General features: G+C 39.4%; 1 protein-coding gene across 1 annotated transcript in view; it reads left to right on the top strand.

Moving 5' to 3' along the window:
- Nucleotides 1-3,438: 3,438 nt before the first annotated feature.
- slc7a14a (solute carrier family 7 member 14a) overlaps nt 3,439-11,191 on the top strand; it is a 32,275-nt gene continuing 24,522 nt past the window's right edge. The window contains exon 1 of the mRNA XM_028000624.1: nt 3,439-3,702. The gene's annotated coding sequence lies outside the window, so the exon portion shown is untranslated. The remainder of the gene's footprint in view (nt 3,703-11,191) is intronic.

The raw sequence follows: 11,191 nt of genomic DNA, 5'->3' as shown, positions 1-11,191 counted from the left end.
ATCCTGAGCCGTATGCAACGAAATTTCGTTCTGTATACACTCTGTGCATTGAAAATGACAACAAAGTCAGTCTAAGTCGAAGTCGAAGTCTAAGGAACAATTGTGCAACTGTGAGATGCGTTGAGGCCATTACCAGGGTACTTATAAGGTAATCGCCCTATTTACTGAACAAAAGCACCTGCTAGATAAAATCCTTCAGGCCAGTTGGACTATCTCTAGACTGAATAGGTATATGTCACAATGGACTAACTCCAGCACTTCTATTAACAAGACTGGATCATGACAGGGAAGTCAATCGATTTAAATAAACTCCACCATTTCTCGAATTAAGAGTGATCAGACATGAAGCCAGAACTGTGCAAAGAAGCTTATTCAGTTGTAAAAGTTGTGCAGCTTCTCTGCAAATGTCTGATCAATGGTCAAATATTGGTGGGCTTATACATGCATACTTTTAACCACGGTTGCATAAAAAAAAAAGATAAAATGTCATTTAAGATAGTTGTTGAAGCCATCAATCAACCCTAAAAGAAAATATTCCGATTCATCATTAAAGGCCCTAAGTTAATATAGGAGTCATGCCCATGATGACATGTAATACACATTCATCAAGATGCTATTTATTTGCACCAAATCTGGCAGAAATGAGGGATCACTCCTGCCCTGCAGTCGAATGACCTCATCAAATTTCTCTGAATTATGGGTAGTGACACTTTGCTCACAGGTCTGTCTCGCTGCTTGGGGCGTCGGGTTAGTGACTCATGCCTCCCTCTCTAATGCGCAGTCACGTGCTCTCACAGAAAGTCCCAGACTCACACAGCAGCCGGACCACAGGGAAGCTGACATTTAGCATTGAAAGAGAAAGCAGTGGGAGCTGAGGTGGAAAAAAAAAAAAAAAAAAAAATGGAAGCAGCAAACACAATGGTGTCCAACACGCACAAAAGATTACGGTCAAAATGTAACTCGCCTCATTCTTTAGCATTTAAGCGAAACGTGTGCAGCTCAGGCAATACCTTAATCCAGGGGTGGCCAAAGTTGGTCCTCGAGAGCCGGCCTCCTGCATGTTTTAGTTCTGTCCCTGGTGGTAGTAAGAACCATTTCAGCATGTCAGCGTTCTTCTTAGGTCTCTAATGAGCCATCATTTGGTCCAGGTGCCAGGGAGAGAACTAAAACACGCAGGATGCAGGCCCTCGAGGACCGACTTTTGGGCACCAAATTGTTTGGCAACACTTTATTTGAAGGGTTGTGCAAAAGACTGACATGACACATGACATGAACATGACATAACAACGGTCATGAACAGTTGTTACAGTTGTTGTCATGAGGTGCCATTTGGTAAATAATGACACTATTAATGCAAAGTTACAACTTTGCAATTAAAAGTCAATTAAAAGTGTAAATTTAGCATTATTCGAACAATAATGATCATTTTAATGCAAAATTCTATTAAAACTTGCAGTAAAAGTCCATTGAAATGTCAACTTTGCATTAATAGTGTCATTATTTACCGAGTGAAACTTTATGACAACAGTCATAAACATTCATGAAAACTCCTTAATGTTCATGATAGATGTTTTGTCATGTTTATGACAGTGTCATGTCAGTCTTATGTATCCAGCTTCCGAATTGAACTAAGTATAGGTTCCTAGACAGAAACTCGTTAAAACTAATGAAAGTGACTTGTGTAACAGAATACATGGATACAAACGACATCCAATCATTTAAAACTTCAACAGATTTCAAGCTCATGCACTTTAGTCCTTTTTTTTCTGGCTCTTTGACTCCCTTACATTACCACCTTGACATTCCTAAATTGTTTGGAGGCATAGTCATTTTTGTGCATTTAAGGTCCTTTTGTTTTTTTGTATGACAATTTCAGAAATAGGCTTCCGTACTTTCATTTGGGTTCTGAGCATAAAGTATGAATATTGAGCAGAGTTTGTGGTTGTGGTATTTTGCTTAAACTGTCTTTGAGTGTAAATCTTACTGCCAGACCACCAGACATAATGGATCAAAGTAAATCCATATAGATTTTTTTCTCTACCTTTTCTCGCTGGATCCATGAATGCTCACGTTGCAGCTGACATAAGCAGGCTTTCTTTGGCTATAAAAAAGGAGAAAACCTAGTCAACTGCTGAATATTTGATCATTCACCAGCACAGGATAAATAATTTAGCAATTGGCCTTTGCATGTCTCTCTCTCACTCACTCATTCCGTTGGAGACAAACAGTGAAGGTCTTTAACCATGGTGTATTAAATACCAGTGATGCACTTTAAGACGTCCTTAAGCCACTTCTTCAGTGGAAAATGACCAGAAAATGCCTGATAACTGTCCGACTGACCGGTTCCACCGCCCTTGCTTGGGCAGGGTGATTTAAAGGAAAGTCATTTGTGACGCTTTTGCAATTTATTGATTTCTGCCCTGTAAGTGCAAACCAAATGACATGTTCACAGAACAGCTCCGCCTCAGTGGGAGCAAACATTGTTCAGATTCTTGGAAATTTAGGTTTATACTTTAAGTAAAACCTTACTACGTTCTGTCATGTTATGACTTGAAACTCTAATTTCATTTATCGCAATGCTATCTGATAGACCAGCAGCACAACGCAATGTATGATTGGGAAGTGAAGGAAAAGCGATGTGTGGCTTTCAATTTTTTTTCCTAGTAAACTAAAGAAATGTGGAATGTACTTTGCACATGCTTTTGCTGCAGATGTAATATGTAGAAAAAGGTTTATTGTTTTCATTGCAAAATGGCTCAAGTTTAGTTAGATTTTGTGGATTACATTTGTTAATATTGATATTCAATTCTTTTCACAAATTCTCAATTAGAATTAAGCTTGGACTTTTAACACTGATAAGTTTGTAGATCTGTCAACACTCTTCATTTTCAGGTGATGAACTAAACAGTGATGTGCAATGTGTCGAAAGCGTGGGGAAAATCATTTGTAGCTTATTAAATTGGCCATGAAGCCAAAACAGACATGCAACATTTTATAAAGTGTGAGGAAAAAAATACCTGCCTTTGCTGACATTATAGTGTCTTTATTCTGACACATTTTCTCATAATTAAACCTGAAAAATGGCTCCTTAACTCAAATATTTAGTAGTTTAGTAATCCAATTGGGTGGTCTTTCAATTTTGGTCGTGTCATTTATAAATGTGTGTGACTTTAACCTGTTTTATAATAATAAATATTATTGAAAACTTACTGTATTATGCTGAATTAAAGTCATAACTTTGTTGGTGTAAAACTAACTTAGGCTTTACTAGGTTAGCAAAGAAAAAAAAAAGCGTTGTTTTTAATCCTGCAGTTTAGGGAATCCTGGTCCAAATTATAACGGCTTTACTTGTGTTATTGCCGGATCTTCATAAAATCACGGGATGGGGAAGAGGGAGGGGTGGGGCCGAAACTATGACATCCTGTCCGGACAGGAAAACAAACCGGATGCGTGTTGCGCCGCGTCTGCCTTCACGCGGCGTCCTGAATGATTTAAACCGTTTTACATCATCGGCCTCACCCTCCCCACATCCCTCCCTCCCTCTCTCTCTCTGTCTCTCCCTCCTCCCCTCCTCCATCCTGCGCTGCCTCCCGCTGATGCGCCGCGCAAGCAGCCCGGAGATGCTGCTGCTGCTCCTGCTGCTGATGTTGGCGACCGACTGCAGCATCCGACATGGGCATCCTTTAATCCGGCCGCGGCACAGTGAGTGTTTTACCTCCACTTCTCTCCTGCACACCCTCACCCAGCGACGCTTTTCCTAAACTTAGCTGCTATCTCAACCATCATCTCCCCTTGTCGTCTCCCTACACGGCTGTTTTCCCATCTTCCTTTGTGCAGTTTTCCTTTTTTTCCCCTTCTTTCTTTCTTTTCATAAGGAAGCAGCAAACAAAGGGGGTGGCGCATAAACTCGACAGAAACAGCGCGAGCCCTTACTGTTTAGCAGCAGGGAATTGTCCCTTCCCGTTACTACTACACCCCACCCAAAGTGATGTTTCTTTGCGGAAGAGAAAGGAGGAAAGAGTTGAGGGTGGGTGTCGCTTCTCCCAGCGGACTGTAGCTGCAGCAGGAAACTGTACTGCTTGTACAGCGAGATGCCCAACTAAAAAAAAAAAGGCTGACATAAATAATTAAAAACATTTTTGGTTCCAAGTGAACATGTTGGGGTGAGTCGTGCAGTGGGGGAACATGGAAAGTAGGACAGAAAATCTATCTATCTATCTCTCTGTCTGTAAGAAGGAAACATACTGTGCCTCTGGATGCCTGCGTGTGTTTATTTGAGGACAAGAGCACTCAGACACTGACAGCCTCAAGCAGTCAAACTAGGCTAATCCCTAATGACATGGACAGATCTCTCTCTTTCTCTCTACCGCCCCCCACCCTCTCCCTCCATGTATCTGTTTTTTTTATTTTTGTTTTGTTTTGTTTTTTTAAAAATTTGCCATGAGGTCTTGTCTCCTTTTCCTCCCCTTCCTCTCCGTTCTTTGTTTTACTCAGTTGTGACGACGTGCTGTCCGTGGTGCTGAAAGCAGGCTTCAGCAGATGGCTCGGCGATACGTTGTAGCTAGATGGGCCTGTCACTGCTCAACAGGTGCCACAGACAAGAGGCGAGGATTTTGAAGATGGTGAAGAACAAGGTCGCGCTGGGAAATGTTTCGGTTGACATCGTGTGTTTTGCCTTTCGTTCTGGAAAAGGGCTCATTCTAGAGATCGATCAGGAATTCACGAGTTGATTGGGATAGTTTGATCAGGCGTGGCCAGTAAGTGGGCAACTGCAAAGTCAAAGTCACAACCTTTTTCCGATCAGGGAACAAAAAAGACAAAATTTCCTGACACTGACAGAACTCGGAGATTTAACTGAGCAACATTTGGATCTCAGGCCTTGCTCAAGCAAGCACCTTCAAACGATTCTCTCTTAAATAAGAGGCGCTCCCAAGCCTCTGACCGGTTACTTCAAAACTTTAAAAGATCAACAAAACATGAACAATCAAAAGAAACAGACATATGAGTTAAAAAAAATATTTCAAATCACCTCATCTGAGAGGTACCAATACTTTAGTGTCTACATTTAAGGACAATGAATAAGCAGTATTATGAATAAATAAACCGCTTACATACAGTTCTAGAAGTGCCTTTCCAAAACATAAATGTTAAAACTTAAGAAACATTCAAAAGTAGTTGATCATATAGTTGTTTTTGAATCCAAGTTTGAAAAATAAAAATCAAACACGTTTCACATTAGTCAACCAAATTCTTAAGGTTGTTCTCTTGCATGGTTTAGTTTTTTTTTGTAGTTTTCCAACACATACAGGCCCACATGTGCAAACGAGGCGATAAGAACAATCAGTACTACACAACAATGGTACCAGGATGTGCTGACAGCAATACTCTTCGTTGTGGAAGTTGCTACTGAGAGCAGAAGGCTCGGAGTTAATCACTGTGTCAGTATCGTTAAGCTGTTTAAAATGAAGTATCAGATACATAAAATACTATTTGTTTCCTCAGATATGTTCCTGAGATGTCTGTGATCACTTCCTCTGTGAGAGATTGCGAGAGAAAGAGAGACTTAAGGCAAATAACATGAAGGTTGAAAGGTCTACAGCAAAACTGTTTTATTTCGTTTTTTGAAACTCTCTTTGTGATGGCGAATGATGGATTGTGAGATGAGCTAATGTCCTGCATTCTCCAGGGATGTTAGTTGCACCACTCATTAATGTAAGTTGCAAAATTGTTTCAAAATAAAAAAAACTCAAATTTGTGCCTCTCTTGTTGAGAACATTACAGGCACCTGTAAACTTAAGAAATCAAAAGACACAGCGATTTCCTGTTTCAGCAAAACAAAAAGGATATGTCGCAGAAAGAAACGTAGAAATAGAAGAAGCATTATGACCACTATGTTGACGTGATGAGGATGAATTTGCTGGAGCAATGGCAATGAGAGGCAGAAACAGATGATTACATAACCACCCAATTTAGCAACTGCAGTTTGTCTCCCTGAGTATCTCTCACATAAAGTCCCAGACAGCCTCCGAGAGACACGCAGGTCTTCAAGAAGACAGAATCACATGCAGGGCCGGAGGTGTATAATGGAGCCGCTGCTTTCTAAGAGACAGTTTCATGCCTGGTTTGTGTGTGTGCCACAGTGTTGGCATGAGTGTTGCACTGCAGCATCTAGGAAAATAACTGATACCAGATCCTTTATACATTTTGTCATGATAAAACCACAAACTTTAATTTGCTTTGTTGAGGTTTTATGGCAGACCAACACCAGGAAATGGTGCTGTGAAAACTAGATGATCATGTTGTGGAGTGTGTAATGACAACTTCTAAATAAATAAAACAGAAAGAAAGAGTATGGGAAAACATCCGACCTATGAAAACTTGGCTGCCCACTTATACTGGCAGACCGGATATTGAGAACATTTGTTATAGAAAAGCAGTCCAGATGCTCACGGTAAGACAGGAAGTGTCATGTTTCTTCGGCGTTTGGGTTTCGGTTTTCTTTTTGTGTTTTCGATCATATTCATGTGGGTTATTAATGTTCCATTGGACTTGCTATATTCTGCCGTTTTTCTGTTTATTATTGTTCTTTAGGAGTTGCCATCTTAGGTCATTCTTTTATCCTTAATTTTTAGTTTGTTCTTGTATTTATCGCTTAGATTACTGTCTGGATTTTTTCCCTTTTTGTTTCTTGATCATTTGAGTCTTATTTTATCTTCTCTGTGTTAATTAGTCTCCTCCTTCAGTCTCCATGTTTTCTTGTTCCCACAGCTGTACCACCCTGATTCATTTAGCTGTTTCTCTGGTCACTTTATAACCCCACCTCAGTATTTTAAGCTCAGGATTTTTGTTCAGTGTTGAATTATTCTCTTATTTTTTTCTGACTGTCTGCATTTTGGCTCTGTAAAGCTAAATAAGACACAGGAAAATTCAGAAATCCACATCAGTCTTCAAACCTTTGAAAAATTAGCCACAACAGAACAACTTCCAAAGAAATTCCCACATGTAATCTGTTTCAGATGAAGCAAAAATAAAACTATAGATAAAATGCTTTGTGAATACTAACACAACACCAAGCCCCAAACGTAAAACAGGGCTGTAGTGTTAACTCATTTTTTATTTCCCAGAGCTTATTAACATGCTCAAAACAAAGGAGAGCCTTTGCTGAGGATTGCTCTGTTTCACCATAAATGGCTCCACACATGAAGTGATCTGCAGTCTGCTCTGAGGAAACCTCCGACCTTCAGACTTTGCTAGTCGTTGAGCATCCGTCCCATAAATAAGAATGTGTTTATCAAATCAAACCAAGTAAAGCTGTAGAAGGCCAAGCCTTGAATTTACTGAAAGCATTTCAGATGGAAAATCTTTTTTTTTCTTTTTTTACATAAAAAAAAGAAAGTCAATCATATTTATAGTAAAGCTGAAGATGGGGGAAAAAATGTGTCCGAAAATATTCTGCTATACCACTGGCTTGTATTTTCTTTTCTATTAGAGTTTAGTGAATTTAAAAAAAAACAAAAAGTTGAGTTTGCATGTTCTCCCTGTGCATGCGTGGGTTCTCTCCGGGTACTCTGGCTTCCTCCCACAGTCCAAAAACATGACTGTCAGGTTGATTGGTCTCCCTAAATTCTCCCTAAGTGTGAGTGTGTGTGTGCATGGTTGTGTGTCCTGTCTGTCTCTGTGTTGCCCTGCGACAGACTGGCAACCTGTACAGGATGACCCTGCCTCTCGCCTGGAACGTTAGCTGGAGAAAGGCACCAGCACCTCCCAAACCCACTAGGGGCAAAGGTGTTAGAAAATAGATGGATGGAAGAGTCTAGTGGATTTTTTTTTTAAAGAAATGGATTGTTGTTTTTATATAAGATACATAAAAACAAGCAAACAGTAGGAAAGAAAATTGAATGTGCCTGTTTGGAATCAGAAATCAGTTCAGTCAATCAGATCAGTTTACTATAGATCAGCCCTTTTAAATTGCCTTGTCTAACTGAATACGTGGCAGATGCTACAAAGACACATACGCACATAAACTCTTACTTATGAATGGCTGGAGGACGACCACTTCCTTTATTCCAATCAGATACTGGTTAGGACTGATGTCAGAGGACCTGCCTGCACATAAAGGCGAGTTACTCACATTGTGTTTTTGCCTGTTAAATGTCTATAAGTGCACACAATGAAGCCTCCTGTTACAGTAGGCTCTAAACACAGGACAAAAGCAAAAGAAAGAAAAACAGAAACTAAAAAAGAAGCCAGGATTAAATCCATTGGGTCTGAGGGATCTGATAACTACCACAACATGGGAGTCTGACGTTTGTTGCAAATATATAGCTACTAATTATTCAAAGAACTGCATGGAATATTATGGTAACTCATTTTAATTTTTAACATGATAAAAAGTATATTTCTGCTGGAGGTTTGCTTTGGCCTTCAAACGTAATGTTATTTTAATGATTGTGCAGCTGCGTCTGCATATCATGCGAAGAACAATTCAGTCCAAACAGGAACTTCCCTGATAATTAATAGTAATTGTGCTATTAAGTATAAATGTACAAAAAAATACAAATAAAAAACACAGATTTTATTATTTTACTTTTAAAGCTGTAAAAATTAATCAGAGATACTTACAACTTAATTTTAAAAAGATCGCAAGAAAGTGAAAGAGGGTGGAAGGACAGAGACAGACAAGCAGAAAGCCCTCTGCTGACAGCAGACTAAACACAGTAAGCAAGCCAGACAGCAAGATTTCATTTGCTGGAAAACCATATGTAAGATGATAAACAACCCACTGTCAGAGAAGAAGTGTGTAAAGATTTGCAATTGAAATAAGAAAGACACCGGGTAGGTTAGAGAGCGTGATGATAAAGTGATGCTCTCTGACAGACTGCTCGTCAGTGACAGCGATGAGGTAAACAATGCTTCTGATTGAACAAAAGGGGATGAAAACTTGAAGAGAATATGCCTAATTTCCTTCATAAATTGTTGTCTTACGAATGAACGTTCCGCAGTGAGATTTACACTTACGCAGTAAGTAGTGCTGTGTAGTCTTTAAGTGCTAAATGACCTTGGTGTTCATTTACCACTTGAGGGTAAATAGAGATGTCACCATTATGGCTGGTGAGCTTGGAGCTCCAGGGAGTGGCACTGTTGTTTCTATTTATCTTACAGTCAGGAGGCAGATTTACTTTGCTTTAAGCTTCAAGCTGCCACTGCGCTGCAATAAGGGAAGACAGAGGAGGTTGTGGCGGCCCAAACTGTGATTAATCAGCTTTGGAGACAGAGCATTCATGTGGAGCAACTGGTCTGTTTTCTGGGATCACTGTCTATTGAAGTAGCCCTACTTAGTTTTTTCTTTTTTCTTTTTTTTGATGGTCAACAAATTTAATGAGTTCTGAACTGTGGCCATCAGAGATACAAAAGAGGATTAAACATTTGATCTAATTAACAATCTCAGTAATTAGCCGAATTACAAAGATGATTTGCTTGGCATAAAATATGAATGTGTGCTTCACTGACAACAACCAGGAAAATAAATTTTCAATAGACTAAGCACTCGTAATTTGAACTGTTTTCTGCTCATCATCTGGTCCTCTTTAGTGCTCTGATTAAATGTATACTTTTATTTAAAATAAAAGTATACATTTCTTGGTTTTTTTTCATGCATTTTTGAGAAATCCTTGACGCGTGCTCTCACAACCACTGAGCTGAGCTTCTGCCTCACGGAGCATCCCTACCCCATGCTGTTCCCACACAGCTCCTCTAGACTAGCGGCAGCAGCAGTTGGCGAACACCTGATGTAGTTGTGTGTCTGCTGAGCTCATCATACGCAGTCCAACGTTCCTGAGAATGGTTTTAAACGGCATACTTGAGACTCACTGTTGAGATGACATGCTGAAGGTGGAGTGTTGGAAAGACCAGGAGATTCTTAAAGAAACAGAGACCAATTTCAAGGCCCCAAACTGCAGTGTCACATTTTTTAAAAATTATGTTTGACATATAGAGCATTTTGATAACAACTGAAGGTGACATAGTTACTTGATTATGTTATATAATGGCACCGTGTGCCTGTAAAAAACAACTCTGTCCCTTTAAAAGATACCAAAACGAGAAGTATTGACCCATGTAACACTTCATTAACTAATCTTGAAATGCCAGAGTAGAGAGAATGAACAGTATTAATAATGAAGATTTACTAAAAATGAGCAAACTTTCTAAATTCACGCTTCAAAAACTAAAATCCAGTGCAAACTATTGTCTCTAGAAAATGCCTATTTAGTGAAAAGAATCCAACCAGCTGTTTTGTAACTATCAGAGGGGACAAGTTACAAATATACTCCTGCTTCATCTTTTTGGCACTTCACCACTGTGTGCTACTTCCTGTTGCAGTGTCACATAGTTCCAAGAAAACACACTGACGTTTGAAGTTGAAGTGTAACAAAATATGAAATAAAAGGAGATTTATTCTTTGGCAAGAGCCTTTAAAATTTTAAAGGATACTTATTGTAGTAAGGCCAGTTTCCATCTTGTATACGCTGAAAAATATATATCAGAAACGACAGCAAAACTGTGATGGATTCATGGATCCTTCCTTTGGCGATGCTTCATTTATTTCTCAGAGGGATCATATACCTCTTGCATCAGAAATGCCCTCAGCCTGTCTGACAGCCCGCTAATAAAACGGATATGAACGTCAAAATTCTTGTAGAAAAATTAGTCTCCAGCGAATTTCAACTGACTTGAGCAGTCGGAGCGTGGCCGACGAACCAAACAATTGAATCACTCTGACAGCCTGCAATTTTCCTTTTTTTCTATGTCAGATTCATTTGGCGTGTCACACAGAGATACAGTGGTCAGCCTGCCAAGGCAGTGAATCAACCACACTGTAACAAATGTTGGTTCGGCTGAGGAAAAATAAATGGGGAACTCCACATTCCAGTGAGCCAATTGACAATTGTGGTAACAAATCTAGTTTGGTATGTTTCAGGAGGAAATTCCCCTTAAATACTTGCCTATGCATATCTGACTGCATCTGACCTTTGTTAACCAAAAATGTTGATGTCAAAATGTTTTACTTTATGAAATGACAAATCTGTTCCATCTTTTTTTTTCTTTCAAAACAGTCTGCCTAAATATAATTAAGTAAACGTGCATAACTCTATTATAGAGACTGATAGCCATGGGATAAAGACATTTGCAC

Source organism: Xiphophorus couchianus, chromosome 19 (assembly GCF_001444195.1).
Source record: "Xiphophorus couchianus chromosome 19, X_couchianus-1.0, whole genome shotgun sequence".
In the NCBI taxonomy this organism is placed as follows: Eukaryota; Metazoa; Chordata; class Actinopteri; order Cyprinodontiformes; family Poeciliidae; genus Xiphophorus; species Xiphophorus couchianus.
The sequence above is the reverse complement of the archived record's forward strand: the minus strand, read 5'-3'. Positions and strand labels throughout refer to the sequence as shown.